The following is a 21601-nucleotide window of genomic DNA, read 5'->3' as shown; positions in this document are numbered from 1 at the left end:
CAAAACAAGGGTGGATTTATTTTGTTAGTTTTCTAGACTTAACAAAGCCATGGGGAAAAATGTAAATGATGCAGGTTAAACTTAAAGATGTGTCAAATATACATTTCTCCTCTCCCCCACCTCAGAAAGCTGGTTGTTAAATATTTGCCAATACACTATTGTTAGAGTATCAACCTTGTAGTAGAAAGACTTGGGTTTGAATTTCTGAGGCATACTGACTTTCTGACCCTGGACAAGTACAGCCAGTGACTCCCTGAGGCTATTAGATGTTTAAAAAAAATAGCCTCAGTAGAGAGAGAGGATTTCTTCCCTGGGAGTTCTCTATCTACATCAATAAAATCACAGATTCAGACCAAAACTTAATTGATCTGAGAAAATTAAGATAACAGGAAACAAAAGCCCTAGTATTTCTGATTTAACAACCTCCAGAATGGCCTTATAAAGATGCTGTCAGAAGCTCCCCATGCTGTGTTTGGTTTGTGAAATCCAAAGTTTCCCCTTATTGCCAAAACCCTCTTCATTATACATGGCAGGTGACATCCTGGCTTTCCCTTTCTCAAGCATTTCAATAAAGTTGGATTTCTTTTATATCCTTACCAGAGCACAGTTTGCCTTCCTGAAAAAAATCTTTCAACTCCCTAATGAAAACAAATCAGATACATTTACAAACCGGATAAATCAGAGCAAAGTGACTCATCTCACAGTGAAACCACAGCATTCTTCGAAGATAAAAACAACTGCATTTAGCACTTAGGCCTCTCTTCAAATTCCAATGCATATCTACTGTTGGCAATAAAAGTTACACTTGCACGTTGTTAAAATTTGCTCATGTGCTCCAATGCTTTCTATTTCCCTCATAACCTACTTGCCAAGTCTCTTTCTTTGGGGAATCGAACAGCTTTTCCACGCATTGAGGAAAGATTTCCTGTGCAAGTTTTTTTTTTTTTTAATCTAAATAGCATCAGTTGTGTTTATAGGATAGACCAAGGCAATATGAAGCCGGCAGCATCACCAGCTGAGTGCCAGCTGTCTTCAGGAGTTGCAACCCTTTAAAGTCAGTACTCCCTGAAGTTAGGCTGCCCATGGTGAATTAGATCACTAAGGCTATGTTGCAGCAAAACTCTCTCTTTAATCCTTCTCTTCCTTTCCAGAACCCCAATTTTTCTCCACCCTGCCCTACCCCCCCCCACAAACACTTGTTTTTTGCATGAATGTGCTGGATAAATCAAGTTTCAAAAGAGAGAAGTCATAAAATGAAACAGCATTATGTTAGTATGGAAAGCAAGGGCAGAACATTCAGATAGCACTGGGTTCTGTGTGCTGCCCTGTCACACTAAAGAAGTTTCCAGTTGTTCATCTTTTAGTTGTGTCTGACTCTTCCTGACCCCATTTGGGGTTTTCTTGGCAAAGCTACCTGAGTGGATTGCCATTTCCTTCTCCACATCATTTTATAGATGAGGAAACTAAAGGAAATAGGAGTGACTTGCCTAGACCGTCACACACCTAGTATCTCAGTCCTCCTTACCCAGGGTCTGGTACTCTATCCACTGAGCCATTGGATTTTTAACTGATATGATGATAATTCTATGTTGTTGCCACTAGGATAGGAGGTAATTGGTGGTCATTGTACTTTTGCTTTGGGGTCTAGATCAGAAGAGAAAAAAGAAAATGGTGAATTTCAGGGAAACCTGAGCTCTCCTTCAGAGGCAAATGAACAAGAAATCTTGTGGCATCAGGCCATACCCATTCTTTGTGAATCTAAGTTGCAATTCTGTCCAAAGCAACCCAATTCAATGCATTTCAGCACACACTTATTGAGCAATTAACATATGCCAAGTGCCATGCCAAGTGCCATATTGGCCTGAGTTTCCTGGTCTCTAAAATGAGGGGCTGGGATCAATGAGATTCATTTATAAGAGGGATTTTTCTTTTTCTCTGCCGGCATCTTATCAAGTCTCCTATCTGCTCAGTGGAGTGATTTCTGGGGGTGCAAACTTCCCCAAAATTCCACTTCACACAGTGGGAATTCCTTAAACCAATGAAATCACAGATTCAGATCAAAAGTTAATTTATTTGAGAAAATTAAGGAGATGCTACCTATATGTTTAACATTATACTGATCTCTGACCCAATAAATTTAAAATAAAACTCCCTTCATTTGGATATATAACTCCCCCACAGTAGTATCTCCAGGGGAGTTATTCATGATAGGGATGAAAACAAGTAACCTGAGCTAGCCAGGATATATCTATGGAGAATGTGTGAGTGATCCTCATCTTACTTTCCAGATTTATTTTATATGACTCCCCTTCACATATTCTACATTCCAGTCAAACAGGCCTACCAACTGTTCCCTGAACTTGGCATTCTACTTGTCTCCCCCCCTGCTGTCAGGCTCTTCCTAGAACCTAGATATCCTCCCTCCTCACCTCCACCTCTTAGAATTGCCAGCTTGCATCAGCTCAGTTGTCCCCCTTTTTGAGATGCCTTGCTGATCCCCCAATTTAATTAGTGCTCTTCCTGCTTCTCTGTTTCTATGTTGTATCTTTGCAATGGAATTAAGCTCCTTAAGAGCACAATTTTTTACTTTATCTTTGTATCCCCAACACTTAGCAGAGAACATTGCATCTCATTGTCACTTAATACATTCCTTCTTAAATTAATTAAATTGGAATGCTTTGTACAAAATTGTGACTCAGATTTATAAGGGAATGGGCATGGCTTGATACCCTGCCACCAAGTCCTCTTACTCACCCATATCCAAAGAGAACTCTGGACTCCCTGAAATTACAGATATTTTCTTTCCCCCTTCTGATCTAGACTCCAAATCATCATTTGCCTCCTCCCCCAGTGGTAGCAACACAGAATCAGCATCATACTCTAGCTGAACTTTTGGTCAAGGAATGGGGGGAGGGGATATGAAATGATGTTTTTAGCCCCCATCCCCAACAAAATGTCAAATCTAATGCTCTGAGTAATTGTAAGTCTTCCTGACTTTTCATGATTTAAATGCAATTCAATGTGTGATGTTGTCAGAATGCCTGAATGGGACTGCTGACTTCTCCCCCCACCCCCATCACTACCACCCTGGGAACAAAGACTTCAGATGTACCAAAAGCCTCCATTTATAAAGAGCATATGGCCCCTAGTAATGACACGATAAGTCTCCAATGCACATAGTTAGGGAGTCCCCTAATGTCATTTACATGGAGACAGCCCAGCACTGACTAGACTTGATTGGCAGCTGAGCCAGTGTGCACTATTTGATTGGTTTTTCAAGCCCCAGAGAGGAAAAGGAAAAGGAAGATGAGACAAAAATAAGAAAGTGGCACCTGTTAGCTTTTAATCACCGGGGAAAGGGGACTTTCTATAGAAAAATATAGAATGGTAGGCAACTAGAGCTATAAAAATTGGCTGCCAACTAAAAGGTTAAATTAAACTGAAAAATAAATGAACCAACTAAGTACACAAAGGCATAAGCCCACATTCACTAATTTTTAGTAGCACATCTTCTACCTGAAAGGTACATAGAAACCTTTATTATCACTCACAATGGAGAGCATCTAGTTGAATGTCATATTTTTTTCAATCAATGAAAACACACAATATCGTGTAGTACCTGACAGTTGTCAAGGCCCTTTTCATCTGTTTAATTGTATCTTCAACACAACCCCTGAGAGAGGTAAAAATGAAGGTTATCACTCCATTTTTATAGTTGAGGAAATGGAATCTTGGAGAAAGAAAAGCAACTCCCCCAAGATCACATATTTGGTAAGCGACAGAGCCAGGACTAGAAGAAATAATAAACTGAATTAAGAAATCTGTGTTCTAGTTCCAGCTGTGCAAGGAACATGCTACAGGCCCTTGGACAAATGACTGTTTCCTCAAACCTCTTTTAACTCATCTATTAAAGAATGAAATCAGATGAGAAGATCTCCAAGATGCCTTTCAGCTCTAAAACTTTTATTCTAAAGGCATATAAATGAGAGATTTATTTTTGACCTTATCCTTGTGCCTAGGGGAAGGGATGGAGAGGGAGAGGGGAATATATCACAGAATCTCCAAGTTGGAAGGAGAAGCCCATCTGGTACAATCTGTTACCTTAACAAGAATTCCCTATCAACTAAGCATTTCTGTTTCATATTGATTGAAGATCTCTAATGAAGGGGAATCCACAGCCTCTTGAGGAAGCCCGTTTTATTTCCGGATAGTTCCAAGTGTTAGAAAAGTTTTCCATACATGGATTTGAAATCATTCTCTGTAGTTTCTTCCTGCTCTTCCTCTTTCTGTCTTCTGAAGCAAACAAGAACAAATTTAAGCCTTTCTCCAATATGAGAGTCCTTTGTAAAGAGAATATATTTCATTAGTCTAAGGAATCACTGAATTCCTAGTTAAAAACCAAAATCTTAGTCTCTAAAGGACTTTCCAGGAGTGAGAGGCTCATTGAGTGACCCTCAAGAATTACTGACATTAAGACCTATAGTCACCTTGCCTTGCAAATACACACACACACACACACACACACACACACACACACACACACACAGATCCTTTTTTAAAAATCAGCATCTTCAAAAATGACTCTTCTTTCTCCAGTCTTAAATTTCATCTATTTTCATTTATTTCAGGACTTTTTTTGAAATTTTTATTTAATTTGTTAATTTAGAGTATTTCTCCATGGTTACAAGATTCATGTTCTTTCCCTCCCTTCCCCCTAACCCCCTCCCATAGCTGACAAGCAATTCCACCAGGTTTTACATGTGTCATTGATCAAGACCTATTTCCACATTATTGATGTTTGCACTAGAGTGATCATTTAGAGTCTACATCCCCAATCATACCGCCATCAACCCATGTGATCAAGCAGTTGTTTTTCTTCTGTGTTTCTGCTCTCACAGTTCTTCCTCTGGATATCAATAGTGTTCTTTCTCATAAGTCCCTCAGAATTGTCCAGGATCATTGCACTGCTGCTTGTAGAGAAGTCCATTACATTCGATTGTACCACAGTGTATCAGTCTTTGTTTACAATGGTTCTGCTCCTCTCACTCTGGATCACTTCCTGGAGATTGTTCCAGTCTCCATGGAATCCCTCCACTTTATTATTCCTTTTAGCACAGTAGTATTCCATCACCAACATATACCACAATTTGTTCAGCCATTCCCCAATCTAAGGGCATCCCCTCATTTTCCAATTTTTGGCCACCACAAAGAGCGCAGCTATGAATATTCTTGTAAAAGTCTTTTTCCTTATTATCTCTTTGAGGGATAAACCCAGCAGTGCTATGGCTGGATCAAAGGGCAGACAGTCTTTTATCGCCCTTTGGGTATAGTTCCAAATTGCCTTCCAAAATGATTGGATCAATTCACAACTCCAACAGCAATGCATTAATGTCCCAACTTTGCCACCTCACCTTTCAGGACAGTTTGAGACTATTTTTATGCCACTTTATTATCACTCATTTTTGTAAAAGGACTGAGTCACAGCAGGCCTTTGTCAGAGGCACATCTAAGAACCTCTGGTTGTTTATGACTAGAAATGTGAAGTACCTGAGACCAGTGTCTGAGAGTCAGCAGGGATCTCTTGATCAATGGGTATATATTAAAATCTGGCATGCTTACTTTCTTGACAAGAGGCCTGGAACCAGGAAGCCAGTGTTTAAAGCTCTAGCACTTGATCATTCCCATTTGTCAAATGAGGCTAATCTACTTCAAGGGAGAGCAGCAAGGATTTGTCCCATGTTTACAAAGTCTTTTAAAATTAAATGCATAACATAGATGATGAGCAAGACTGATACAGTGATAAAAGCATTGACTTGAGAGTCAAAGGATATGGATTCAAAGGCTGCCTCTCACTTTACCAACTGGATGCTTTGGTGGCAAAATATTCACTTCCATAGACCTCTGTTTCCTTATTTATAAGATTAAAAAGGTTAAACTAGATGACCTCCAAGGTCACTTCTGAAATAGTCTGGTGGCAAATCCAGCCTCATATACTTACTGTGTGACCCTGGAAAGGCCACTTAACTTTAATTGTCTCAGTTACTTTATCAGTAATATGAGGATAAAAATAGCACCTACCTCTCAGGGTTGTTGTGAGGATAAAATGACATAAATCTTGTAAAATGAGAAAATACTTATAAATACTCTAACCCTTAAAATACTAGTTTCCCATTCTAGATCTGTGACCTTGGAACTTCATATTTGAAAAGACTCATGACATTGCCATTGTGTGAAACATAAAATATAAGATCCTTTCTTTTTAACCCTTACCTTCTGTCTTAGAATCAATATTGGGTATTGGTTCCAAGGTAGAAGAATGGTAAGGGTTAGGCAATGTGGGGTAAGTGATTTGCCTTGGGGCATACAAATAAGAAGTGTCTGATGTCAAATTTGAATCCAGGACCTCCTGTCTCTAAGCCTGATTCTCAATCCACTGAGTCACCCAGCTGCCCCCAAAAATAAGATTCTTAAAGTCAAGAAATATTTTTCTCTTCACATCTCCAGCACAGAGTAGGTTCTAAAATATGCCTGGCATTGAATTTAACTGAAAGACTTCATAGAATCCTAAATCTACAGTGATAAGGGAACTTGAGGAGCATCTAGAATTTTACAGATGGGGACCCTGGGGCCCAAGGAGTTAAAGTGATTGGAAAGCTACAGGGGCTTTGTTTCTAAATTCACCATTTGTCCCACTCACTCCAGAAGGACAGTTTCTACCTCAGGACATCTTGCTGAGTGCATATTTCCACTCTGGAAAAAAAAATGTTTGAAGGTAGAACACTAATTTTCAGGGCTTTTGTTGGCAAAATACTGGGCACTTGAATAAAATCAAACAACCTATAATTCAAAGAATTTATATTGACAAACAGTATTAACAGATGTTTATACAAAATCATGAACAGGCATTATATTCCATAACAATTTCTACATAATACCTGGTACCTAAAAGCTATAGTTATGGGTGTCTTAAAAAGTAATAAAATATATGAATGATTGCTAATCCTTCTGGGTCCCTATATCCTCCTTCCATCAGCTCAGCCAGTCAGTAATATATTATTACAGTGTCTAGAAGTCAAAGATTTTGAGTCTCCAGCTACCAAAACTCATCCCAGGCTCCTCCAGACCACATGGCTCTACACAACTGCTTTGCATATAGTAGGTACTTAATATATACATATATTTACATGTATTAATTGAATTAAATTTTTCCTCTCTTTCCTCAGATTACCCCAACCTACCTACCCAGTACAAGAAGGTAGCAGCACCCAACCTTGAATTAAGAAAATCTTCCATGGCTGTCCTAGTCTGGGTCTCAGGAGGGATATGTGGCCAAAGGCATTTAGCCTTTTGCTTTTTGATCCTCCATGCCAAAGCTATCTCTACTGTTTTCATAAACTTCCTCCCAAGCACAGACTCTCAAAACTTGAAGAGACCTTTAAGGACATATAGTGCAACTGATAAGTGAACTCCAGGAATGGAGAGGTCATGGTGCCATTATACTATTTCCTTATCTGGAATATTATATTCATTTCTAGATGCAGTAGTTGAAGATGGCAAGTGACAAACTTGATCATTTCTAGGGAAGGGCAATAAGTATGGTTAAAGACTATGAGTCCACAAAATAAGAAAATCACCTGAAATAAGTGAGATATTAATATTTCATTATCCTACTTATCTTCTTTTGTCAATATCAATATAGCTTGTTCATAGTCTCCTTAAAACATGGCACCTAGAATGGAATCCAATATTCTTGATACATTTTAACCAGAGAACAGACTATAGCAAGACTATCGCTACCCCTCTCTCCATCCTGAGGACTATGAATCTTTTTTTTATCAATTCTAAGACAGAAGAGCAGCAAGGACTAAGTAATCAGGGTTAAGTGACTTGCCCAACACCACACAGATAAAAAATGTCTGAATCCAGATCTAAACCCAGGTCTGCCCCCAACTCTGGGTCTGACTCTCTATCGACTGAACTTCTTAGCTGTCCCTCACTATGCATCACTTAATTCAACCTAAAGTTACATTTTTTTTGTTTTTTTTTTTAAATATATTTTATTTGATCATTTCCAAGCATTATTCGTTAAAGACATAGATCATTTTCTTTTCCTCCCCCCCACCCCCCATAGCCGACGCGTAAGTCCACTGGGCATTACATGTTTTCTTGATTTGAACCCATTGCTTTGTTGATAGTATTTGCATTAGAGTGTTCATTTAGAGTCTATCCTCTGTCATGTCCCCTCAACCTCTGTATTCAGGCAGTTGCTTTTTCTCGGTGTTTCCACTCCCATAGTTTATCCTTTGCTTATGAATGGTGTTTTTTTCTCCTGGATCCCTGCAAGTTGTTCAGGGACATTACACCGCCACTAATGGAGAAGTCCATTACGTTCGATTATACCACAGTGTATTAGTCTCTGTGTACAATGTTCTCCTGGTTCTGCTCCTCTCGCTCTGCATCACTTCCTGGAGGTTGTTCCAGTCTCCATGGAACTTCTCCACTTTATTATTCCTTTTAGCACAATAGTACTCCATCACCAACATATACCACAGTTTGTTCAGCCATTCCCCAATTGATGGGCATCCCCTCATTTTCCAGTTTGGGGCCACCACAAAGAGCGCAGCTATGAATATTTTTGTACAAGTCTTTGTGTCCATTATCTCTTTGGGGTACAGACCCAGCAGTGCTATGGCTGGGTCAAATGGTAGATATTCTTTTGTCGCCCTTTGGGCATGGTTCCAAATTACCCTCCAGAATGGTTGGATCAGTTCACAGCTCCACCAGCAATGAATTAATGTCCCTATTTTGCCACATCCCCTCCAGCATTCATTACTTTCCTTTGCTGTTATGTTAGCCAATCTGCTAGGTGTGAGGTGATACCTCAGAGTTGTTTTGATTTGCATCTCTCTGATTATAAGAGATGTAGAACACTTCTTCATGTGCTTGTTAATAGTTTTGATTTCTTTATCTGAGAACTGCCTATCCATTTCCTTTGCCCATTTATCAATTGGAGAATGGCTTGATTTTTTGTACAATTGATTTAGCTCATTATAAATATGAGTAATTAAACCTTTGTCAGAGGTTTCTATGAAGATTTTTTCCCAATTTGTTGTTTCCCTTCTGATTTTAGTTATATTGGTTTTGTTTGTACAAAAGCTTTTTAGTTTGATGTAGTCAAAATTATTTATTTTACATTTTGTGATTCTTTCTATATCTTGCTTGGTTTTAAAGCCTTTCCCCTCCCAAAGGTCTGACATGTATACTATTCTGTGTTTACCCAATTTACTTATGGTTTCCTTTAAAGTTACATTTTTTAATGCCACCTTGATCATATACAAATATACAAAAGATTTGTGATTTCCTTAGAATCCCTATTCTCCTCCCTCTGTCCTTGTCTGGGAACTTTTTCCATTAATGAAGACCTCAACACATTTATGACACTCAATAAATCCTATAAAGCTGTCTGAGTCATTGAGTCAACAGTTATATTTACCCAAGATCACACAGGTAGTGTTAAAATCAGAACTTGAACCCATGTCTTATTGACTCCAAATTCAATATTATTTTCAAAAATTATGGCATATTATTTTTCATATATAAACCATAGTTGTCTATCTGTCCATCAGTCTCCCATCTTGTGCTTCCATAGAGATTAAAGAAAAAAAAGTAAAGCTTTATCTTATTCCCTTCAAACTGAATCATGTTATATTTGATTTGATATTCTTGGCACTTGTAATTTTCTTGAATTAAATATACATAAAGTAAGCTATATACAGAATAAATGGGAAATTATTAACAGAGAGAAAGCACTAGAACTAAGAGCAGTTGGGGAATGCTTCCTATAAAAGGTGAGATTTTACTAGCAACTTAAAGGAAGCCAAAGAGATCAGGAGTCAGAGAGAAGGAGGAAGAGCATTCCAGGCATGGGAGACAGCAAAAAAAAAAAAAAAGCCCAGAGCTGAGAGATGAAGTGTCTTGTGGTGGAATAGCTAGGAGGCCAGTGTTACTGTATTGAAGAATACATGTTAAGAATAAGTTATAAGAAGACTGGAAAGATAGAAAGGGGTTAGGTTGTAAAGGATTAATAGAAGATATTTCAGAGACCCCTGCCACTGGCTCAGCAGTCACATTCACCAGATAGTTCAATATATTGTCTGTTGCCTTCACCAGAGCACCTAAGTGATTTCTTTTTTTCGTCCTATTTATTTTAAAGTTAAACTCCCTTAGCTACTTTTGTTTTGTCCTTTCTAACTTGAAGGTTGCAGAATCTCTAAGTTCAAAGACTTTGTAGGCCTCTCAACCCACAATTGACCAGGGATCCACTTTTCAGGATGCTTCTTGACGAGTCATCATTTGGTCTTTGCCAGGATTTCTAGTCTTAGCAAAGAAGGCATAAACCAAAGAGTCTAGTACTTCTGCTTTCCCACTATCCCATTCACTACTACTCCCCCCTACTACTTCCCTATGGTCAAAGGATCCAAACAAACTGCTTTCCTCTTACATTCCCTTCCCTTTTCTCTTTCTAAGATTTTTCAACATTCCCTATTCCTGAAATGCTGTCCTCCCTATATCAACCTGTCAAAATTCTAGTCACTTTTCAAGACTCTGTCCAAATCAACATCTCTTCCACAAAACCTTCTTTGAATTCTCTCTCCTGTGAAAATCCCAGACCTTTATTCATACCTCTTTTATGGTCATTTATTCATTCTCCCTAGTTTGAGGGGTTTGGGGAGGTTAAAAGTCATAGTTTCTGCCTTACAAGATCATAGATTGCTTCAGAAAGGATTCTATCTTATTCATCTTCATATACTGTCACAGCATCTTAGACCTATTAGGCACCCAACATACACTTGTTGAGTGAATGAATGTTTGAATGACACATGAAATAATATAGGAATTCCACCCCCACCCCCCATACATGGTAGAATAGAAAGAGTTAGATTTAGAGACAGAAGTTTGAGTTTAATAATATGGCATAATTTAAGAGACAGTGGTTTGAATGCTGCTTCTGCTACTAATTATCTATATGAATAGAGATTGGACCTGCAATTTAACTAGTACAGGGGGAAATCCCTCTATTAATTCATGTCAGCACTTTCACTACAACTTCTAGCACTTAGTACAGTGCCTGGCATATAGTAGGTGCTTAAATTCTAGTTGGCTTGATCAAATTAAAGTCTTAGTGAGTTTCTTAGCCTTGAACACCTAGGACACATTATTTACCCAGGGCCATTGAGCCTAGTTCTTCCTAGCTGGAAAGGCCAGATCTCTCTTCACTATACCACACTGCCTTGGACAAATCACTTCAGCTCTCTGATACTTGGTTTTCTCATCTTTAAAACACTTTCTCATTGGATCTTGGCTGGTCATTGTCTTGATCAGAGTTTTTAAGTCTTTCAAAATTGTTTTCACAGTGTTGTCATTATCATGTAAATTAATCTCTTGGTCCTAACTTCACTCTGGAGCAGTTCTAGCATATTCCCAGGTTTCTCTGAAACTATCATCGTTCATCATATCCTATGACAGTGGCATTCCTTTATATTCATATTTAGCATTTGTTTGTCCATTACCCAAAAGGGGGAAACCTCTTCAGTTTCTAGTTCTTTTACTTCCATGAAAAGAGCTGCTGTAAATATGTTCATACATATTGATCCTTTCCCTCTTTTTTGATCACTTTCAGATATGGAGTAGTAGTGATATTTCTAGGTCAAAGAATATGCACCATTTTGAAACTTTGGGGCCATAGTTCCAAATTTCTTTCCAGAATGGCTGGACCAATTTACAGTTCCAACAAAATCACAGTTGCATGCCTCCCCCCACCCCCCATATCCCTTCTAATATTCATCGATTTTGCCTGGACTATTGCAATAGCCCTTTAATTTGTCTTCCTGCCTGACATTTCTCCCAATTCCATTCTCCACACACATCTGCCAAAGTAATTTTCCTAAAACAAAAGTCTGACCAAATCACACACACACACACACACACACACACACACACACACACACACACAGACTCAATAAACTCTGGATCAAATATTGTTTCATCTTTATGTCATTCTTTTTTAAATTTCTATTTTTGTTTAAGATGTATAAATTGCATAGTTTTCAAAATACTACTATGTTAAATAAACTGTTTATATTTACTTAGAAATAAGTAAATTCATATATAATGAATGCATGGTTAAAAAATTCATTGATCAGTTTGCACTGTTAAAATGTTTGGAGACCACTGCTCTAGAAAACTGTTAAATGGTCCAAATCATTCTTGTGCCAGGCCCCTGCGTGCACTCTTGAAGTATTATGCACAGATTAAAGCAGATTACCTACGGAGCCCTAAACTGCCACTAGTTTGTAGAGGAAAAAATTATGCTCATACTTCCAGCACTGGTTCTTAAAGAATAGAAAGGAGAAGACCAGACTAGGAAAAACAACATAAAAACCAAGGACTCACAATTGGAACAACAAATTGAGAGCCTTAGGAATGTTGGTGTTGTCATATAATTAAAAGGAATTGGATTTGAAATTAAATTCAGAGTGATATTTTTTAAATTTTTAAATTTTAATTTTAAACATTATTTTATTTGGTCATTTCCAAACATAATTCAGAGTGATATTTTTTAAAAAGGATTTCTTCTTGAAACATGGACATCATGGTGGGCTTGGAAATGAGAGGGAATCTTAGAAGCATCGACATCAATGAGAGCTGATGAGAAAATGTCTTTACAAAGTGGGTAATTCATGGATGAAAGGTCAGACCCAAGGCTAAAGTTATAAACATTCACAAGTGTCAGACACTTAAAGGGGAGAAAATACTATGCAGGGCAAGTGTGGGCCACACAACCTTATTCCATCTGGAAATGTCTCAGCCTGAAAGTTTCCCTGGGCTTCTGTTTAGTGTTCTCCATTCCTCTATTGTGCATGTTACACTTCATACAAAAACAGAGCATTGTTAGGCCAGGTTCCAATGGAATGTGGAAAAAAATGACAGGCAATTACTGAGAAACCACCTATTTATATTTCTGCTTTATTTGTATTTATTTGCTCACAAGCATCCAAGTAGTTTTACCTCTTTGCTGTTGCCCCAGCATCTTAATGTGGGTTTTGTGGCTCTTTAATGAGATATTTATTTGGCAATATATTCACTTATCGCTTAGCTAGTCATTTTGTCTGTTTCTGTTTAAATTTTGTCTCTTTCAAGTGTGATGACTATGAACCAGGGCACCATTGAATTTCTGTTTACAATATAACCCCCCTTGCAAAGCTATCCACAGAGAAATGTTATACTTTACAATAAGCTTAAAGTTCTTGTATTATGAGTGTGTAAATTACACTCACACAAACATGGGATACAGTTCATTATGATTAGCATCACTCTTGGTACTGTCATTTTCCCCCCAAGAAATATATGATAAATATACCCCAGAACTACTTTAAAAGTAAAAATATTTATGTAGCACTTTATGGTTTATTAATAACTGGCATTTATATGGCTTTTTTAAACAATTGCTGAGCATTTTGAAGACATCATCTCTTTTGAGCCTGATAACCCTGTGAGGTAGGTGCAACAAGTACTATTACCCTCTTTTTTACAGGTGAGGAATCTGAGGCTCCAAGGTCAAATAACTTACCCAAGAATCAAAATTAGAATTTGAATCTCTGTCTTTCACAAACCCAATACTGTACTCTCTCCATTGTGCTACCACAATGCATTTTCATCACAACTTCCTTATCAGCATGGGATAGCAAAAAGAGTATTAGATTTAGTGTCAGAGAATTCAAGTTTAAATACTGCCTCTGCCACCTGTATGGCATTGGGTGAGTCATTTAAATTTCCTGGTTTTCAGTTCCCTCAAATGTAAAATAAGGGAGGTTGGACCAGATGACCTCAAAGATTCCTTCCATCTCCAAAGCTAAGTCAAATCAGCTAACAAACAGCAATTTATTAATCACTTACTGCATTCGAAGCACTGGGCTAAGGGATCAAGATTCAAAAAAAAGCAAAAACAATCTTTACTTTTAAGAAATTCTGATTCTATTGTCCATTTTTGCCACATGGGGAAATGAAGTTTCCCAAAGGGTAAATAACTCTCCCAATGTGACACGGCTAGCAAATGCCAGAGCATTAACTCTAAACTCTACAGGTATCCAGTCTAGCATCCTCTTCATTACACTACATAACCTAACTTGTTTGTCATAAACTAGTATTCAGCCCAAGGAGGCTCTGACTTTGTATCTATAAAGAGCTTTTGATTTTTTAAGTGCCCAAAGTATTTCCTTATTAGACTTTTTCATTTATATTCAAATCAATTCAGCTTATTCACCATTTGTTGTATGGTAGGCTAGAAAGATACAAAGACAAAAATGGGGGGGGATGTCATTACTATTAAGGAATTTATATTTTACTTAATTAAAACAGCATTTAAGCATATTTTTAAAAATATAAAGCCTAACAATAAGAATGGAAAGTTATTTGGAAAAATTGGAAAGGAAGGATGTTATGTGAAAAGTGGCTCTTGAGCTTAATCTCCTAGAGCTGGAGATTTCAGGAGATAGAAGTGTAGAGAGATCCCATCTACAGCATTTGTTCAAAGGCATGCAAGTGGGAAATGGTATATCTCATCTGAGAATCAGCAAGGAGGCCTGCTCTCCAAGGATGGTTATCCCCTGGCACTAGAATGAATTGCTAATCTGTCCTAGTTACCAGAAGAACTAGAAAAGGTCTCATTCCAAGAGAAAACTGTTGTACAAATCAGAAAAAAAAATGATGTACCCATTGGTGAGAAGGAATGATTAAACTAGGGCCCAAATCCATCCAATTCTCAGGCAATCTTTCCCTGTATTATTCTTAAAGCAGAATTTTATGGAAACAAACCATCAAAGTTTTGAAATAGTAATTAAATCTCCTTATGACTGACATATAAAGGCCTTTATTTTCTGAAATTTACAAATTTAAAGACAATTACAAAGCAATGTAAAAAGAAAAAAAGTCCTTTAACAGAAGATGAAAGGATGGGAAACCTGGTCTGATCTCCACAAATAATTGTAGAAATCACGTTTGTTACCAACCAAAATTTTTTGTTGTTGTTCTGATTTCTCCAATCTAAAGCTTTGCCTATCCTTTCCCAGCCCCCATTCACATATGTCCTGAACAGATTCAAATCATCTGGATCCATTTAGAGGTTAAATTTCCCAAGTGCAAGTGAGATCAACAGAGCCTGCTGTGTAGTTATCACCTGAACAAACCAATGTTCAACTGATGATCTATTGGTTTGTTGGAGTATAAACCTAGCCTGAGAGTCTAAATGAGTATTTGTAAATCATTATTATTCGATACCATCAGACAGCTGCTGTTTTATACAGAGTCAGCTAGGTGCTTTGGTCTAGGCTTTAGACCACATTTTTATGCAATAAACAAAGACTGAGATTAAGCTGGAGTGGAAAGAAAAAAATAACTACAGCATAGGCAAACGATCACTTTAATCATATTAAGGTAGCACCTGAGGCTCCCTCATCCATTAGCCCCTGTTTAGCTGCCTCAAGTTCTAAGTACTTTGTAAGAAGACTTTCCAAAATTTAGCTTGGGTACCCCTACTTAGGTGCCTATTTTTTCTATTTAGAAATTCAGCATTCATAGAAAAGACATTTTAATTTGACACCTATGTAATAATAATACCAATAGAAAATACTATGCCCCCTCTCAAACCTTTAACTCACTTTCTCACAAAGACATACACACCCTCAGTAGTAGTACTGGCTATGCCTAGCAGTCATATATAGATCATGCACAATAGGGTGCATATATGGCCATGAAAGGATATATATCCACATATATCCACAAGGAAGGGATGCACACAGAAACAGGTGAGTAGGGTATACATATGGAAATGCAACTCATACACTGATTCTGTAAAGCTATTAGTGTAATAGTAAGTGCTGGTTCCAAGGCATAAGAGTGGTAATGCCTAGAGAACTGGGATTAAGTGACTTGCTCAGGGTCACACAGTTAGGAAGTGTCTGAGGCCAGATTTGAACCCAGAACCTCCTGTCTTGAGGCCTGGCTCTCTATCTATTGAGCCACCTGGCTGCCCTCTGTTGATGTATTGTTGATGAAACTGGGGTGGGGGGATTAAACCCCAAATGATATTGCTTTTCACTTGTCCTTCTTGGATACTGTCTACTTGCCTTCTAATAATTTTTTGAGGTATATAAAATAAAGACTATCCCATGGCCATCACCTATTGTATACTGGGTGCCAATATAGCAGTTGTGAACCCCATTATGTACTTGGAGTACATTTACATATAAGCCATATATGTTTCATTTAAAGATGATCCTAGATAAACCTCCCATGGAAGCAATGAGCCAAAGAGAAATAATTATCCCTATGGGTCAGGTCTTAAGATTAGACCTAATCTATGTGAACTCAATCTTTGGGGGACCCTAGACCATGCAGTACATAGACACACACATATTTGTGTATGCATATTATATGTAAACTATATTTGTTTGTCAGTAAACATCTTGTATTCCTAAAATATAAACTTTCTTCAAAGAAGGACTTGCCTCACTTTTGTATCTTTATTCCTACTCCTTGGATACTTAATAAATGCTTTTTGTTTGTTTGATTGATTTGAAATCTCTGGCTCACTAGATGTCATATCTCAATTTCAAACAGTATTTATCCAGCTATCTTCAGGGTCACCTAGTAACTTGTTCAATATCCATACTATAGATGCTATGAAAAGTAATTCTATCATCTGAAAGGGTACAACTTTGTTAACCTCCTTCAGCCACTTCCACTATCCATGGAGGAATGTTGTGGTTAATAAGCCTCTCTCTTCTTGGGAGGGCTACATCTCTTTTAAACTGCTTCTTATAGCATCTTCATAACCATCTGCCAGAGTTGCTGTGATTAATCAGTCTTTCCTCAGGAGATGAAGGACAAAAGTTCTCTTCAGCCAATGGGCATAAAGCTCTCTTTAGCTCAACTAATAAGTTTTTAGCTCAGTCCAGCTCAATTAATAAGTTCATCTCCTCCTCAAGACTGCTAGAAAGTAACAAAGGCAAGTACTGAGTTCAGATCTGTTTTGAAACTTTTATCTTAGAATTCTTCTATTCAATCAATATTCATCAAGGACCTACTAGGTGCAAGGCACTATGCTAAACACTCGGAACCCAAAGAAAGCAAAACAAACAAAAGAAAAAGAAAAAAGCACTAAACACAAAGAAAACAAAAGATATTTCCTGCCCTCAAGAAGCTCACAATCTATAATGGTATTATTCTTTGAACTCTTCAGTTACTTGCCTTCTCCTCTCTTGTCTCCCTGATCCTGTCAACTATTATCTGGGGGTAGCTTGGTAGCTCAGTGGATTGAAAGCCAGGCCTAGAGATGGAAGGTCCTGGGTTCAAATCTGACCTCAGATACTTCCCAGCTTTGTAACCCTAGGCAAGTCACTTAACCGCCATTGCCTAGTCCTTTCCACTCTTCTGCCTTGGTGCCAATACATAATATTGGTTCTAAGGCAGAAGGTAAGGATTTTAAATATATATATGTACATATATAATAGTTATATGCATATAACTATTATCTAATACAAGATTAGAATTAATTTTCTTTCTTAGAACTTATGATAACCTTCTGCTGAGGCAAATATACCCAAACTCTATTTACTTAAGTGAAAAAGGAGCAAAGTGATAGTTCTGTAAGAAAGCTAGTTAAATTGTGCCCTCCCACTCCCAATCATGCTTCTCTGATTTATGCATATAGAAGTGATTAGACTGGCTAAAGAAAACTAAAAAGCCTATGTACGTTTGTTCCACTATCTTATAACTATGTCATATTTTAAGTCACTGTAGAAATGGATTCTTCTATAACTGTGGTTATAGTATAGCAAGGAAAGAAATGTCACTAGGCTAGTGTGCATGAGAGGGCCAATGAATAGAAGGGGAAGAGCTGTGATCTTCTCATTCTTTTTCAAGCAAACTCTAGGTAGTCTACAAGAGAGGGAAGAAAATGGATTTTGCACTGCTAATGAATGTAAACTAAACCATATATTCTCCAAATGACAAAAAGAATCTTGATAAAGGAGGGCAAGGTACCAAAGCCAGATAAGACTCATTTGATTCTACCAGTTGAACTTATTCCATATTTACTGAGGTCAGCCCCACTAAGCACAGCATGGCTGTAAATATCTAGGGCTTCTGGGTACATATACTCTATTTATATGTGTGTGTGTATGTATGTATGTCCAAATTTGTGCAGAGGCACCAGTTCTCTAAAGAGATACCCAGCGTATGATAAAGAATGCTCTCCACCTCCAGAGAAAGAACTATTGGAGTTGGAATGCAGATGAAAGCATATATTTTTTCACTTGTTTATTTGGATTTCTATTTTGGGGTTTGGGTTTTATAAGATTATTCACTTACAAAAGTGAACAGTATGGAAATGTGTTTTGTATGATACTACATGTATAAGCCCAGATAAATAAGTAAAAAAATGAATGAACAAATGAATGATTGAACAAATAAATGAATGAACGAATGAATAAATGAAAGCGATATTCAGGAGCCCTACTGTAGTTCTATTCTTATAATTCCAATCTGTAATTATATCTTTGTGTTGTTCTAGAGTCTGGACATAAGTATGTTTTGGGGGGGGGGAGAAAGGTGGAATAGAGGTCACGAAAGAGAAGAAAATAAGCATTTATTAAGCACATACTATGTGCCAAAGATTATGTTAAGTACTTTACAAATATCTAATTTAATCCTCATAACTGGAAGAAACATACTATTTTTATTCCCATTTTATAGTTATGGTAAACATAAGTGACTTGCCCAGGGTTACTCAACTACTAAGTATCTGAGGATAGATTAGAACTCAGGTCTCTTTGGCTCTAGTCTCAGTACTACAGCACCTAATTTCTTATAGGAATTTAAATTTCAAAGGAACTAGGAAATTTCCTAGTCTAACAAGCTGGGCTCACAATATCCAAGGTTCAGCTTTGAGTTTCATATTTGACTCTACCAGTTGAGCCTATTCCAGATTTACTGAGAAATGAGCCCCACTAGGCACATGAGGACAAAACAGAAATAATCTCTCCTTCCTCAGAATTCATGGTATCTACTGCTTGGACATAATGTACTCACCAAATACATTATGCCATGTCAGCCTTTCTAGTTCTTTTGCTACATACATGTATCATCCATCTAGCCTTAACAGACCAGATGAGATAGTCATAGAATTTTTTTAATTGAACAATAACTTAGATATCCTTATTCCAGTTTCTTTATTTTGCCAGTAAAGAGAATGAGGTCCAGAGAGACTGTGTGATTTTCTCCAAGGTTTCACAGCTAAATAGTGGCAGTTAAAATTGGGACCTCTTCTTCCAAATTCTAGTCCAATGTCCTTTCCACTACATCAAGCAGTTGCCAAGGGGAAAACAAGTTATGAATCTGACTCATTGACATTCCAGATGCTTTCAGTGAAAGAGTCTCTTCAAGGAAGTAGAAAAGAATAAGTCTGTGGAAATAAATGTGTTTTTTTTTTAAAGATTGCAACATTTTCTGTCCCACAGAAATGTTTGCTTACTGTTAAGTAGATCTTGCCTCTTGGTGCCGAGAGGAAAAGAGATGTCTTCATTCTTTCTTTCAAATCTTCTGAATCCCTTACCCTAGAGAGCCTTTCTGTTTCCTCTCCAGATAACACTAAGAGTGGTCTAGTGTCCATTTACACTACTCTCAATGTGGCATGATATATATTCCCAGGGAGCCCTGAGAGAGAGCTACTCAGCAAGAGTAAAAAGTCCTTTGCAGCTATAGTATTCCTTCCCAATGTGGCCTGGGTCTCTGTGTAGGTACAGAAGGAATATACATGAAACTTACAAACACTGGCAAAACTTCCGGACTAACAAACACTGGCAAAAGCTTATAAATTCTGTCCCAAACTTGGCATTTAAGAGACAGATGACACATGCAGACACATGCACGTGCACACACACACACACACACACACACACACACACACACACACACACACACACAAAACCATAGAGGAAAATCCAAGACTTCTCTTTGTGGCTTTCTAATTCCTTTTTCAACCTTAGACACATTGGGAATTTTTGAGGAGGCAATGTTTTAGCAATGACTAAAGAAATAATGTGTTATAGAGAAGTTAAAGAAATTGTGAACAAAGTTACCCTAGTTGTTCTAGTGACTTCCATTTTTCTCTTTGCTTACCTTTTATTTTTCAGAGAGATGCCTTGTTCTACCTGCCTGGTGTGTCTGCGCCATTCTTCTTCTTCTCCAAATTCTACCCTACCTTCAAAGTACGGTTGAAATCTCATCTTGTCCAGGCAGCATTTCAGATTGCCCCAGCCCAAAATGATTTCTCCTCCCCCTGAACTTCTATAGCAAGTATTGTCTGAACAGTTCAATTTTTATATAAATGGTCTATTATCTTCTATAGTCTTGGAATAACATTTGACTCTTTTAAAACAAATTTGATTCTTCACCTATTCATGCCTGGTCTTCTGGCATAAAATATAAGCTCCTTAAGGGCACCAACCTTGTCTTGTGTACTCCTATATACCTAGCACATAGCTTTGTACCAGGAGTTGCTGAGTAGATATTTGTTAGGGATTTTAAGGTTGTTTGATGATGTGCACATTTAGGTTTCTTCTGAATAAAATTGTAATTTTCCCTAAAAATAATATGTCATATATGGTTACTAATTCAATGTATAAATATTCAGCCTCACCACATAAGCTGAAGTAATGAAAACCCCCATTGGAGCCCTCAAAATCCATGCACAAAACAGCAAAAAAAGTATTCTCAGTACTTTTCATGCTAATCATGCTAATGTTCCATTTTCCCATCAAATTACAGAGAACAAATGAGGGAAAAATCATCTCAAGATTATAAGGATGAATTTATTATGTAACTACTCTATTTAGCCTGAAATAGGTGTGTGAGTGTGTGTTTTAAATTAAAGAACTGAAACTCAAGTCTCTGTTGCTTAATGAAGCTGGTTCTTTTATCTTCAAAAATGACAGTTAAAGTCAAAACTAGAATTTTGAGAGAGAGGAGATTTAGGACCTCCCTTCAGACATTAATAAACAGCACTCCACATTCTAAAACTATTAGACATAATTTGAAATAATTGCCCATCTTTCCTGAGTGGAGACATGGAACTCAGTTAACATAGCTGTTAAGCCCTTTTGCTTTTCACGAAGAGAGCAATCACCACAATCCAGGCCGTTTGTCCATACAGAAACTACAAGGGAATTCAAATCTTCTTATTCTTGTACAGGCACTGAGCATCTAGTCTTTCCCTTAACCCCGTTTTTGTATACCACATGGAAAAGATGCACAGATTTTTTAATCACCACCAAATGTTGTCCATATCTGAAGCACCAAGAAAGGGACAGATTCAGACAGGGGAAGACAACATTCTTTTCTTTTTCTTCCCTTTCAGACTCACCTCATCCTGAATTTGTCAAATCATAAGGTTGTATAATCTTTGCAAATATTTTACTCTACCATCATCCACTTTCTTGTAGTGATTTTATGTCTAGCTTGTCTCATCTGTCTAATTTAGATC

The sequence above is a fragment of the Monodelphis domestica genome, chromosome 1, assembly GCF_027887165.1.
Source record: "Monodelphis domestica isolate mMonDom1 chromosome 1, mMonDom1.pri, whole genome shotgun sequence".
NCBI classification, from domain to species: Eukaryota; Metazoa; Chordata; class Mammalia; order Didelphimorphia; family Didelphidae; genus Monodelphis; species Monodelphis domestica.
This window is presented reverse-complemented; position numbering follows the sequence as displayed.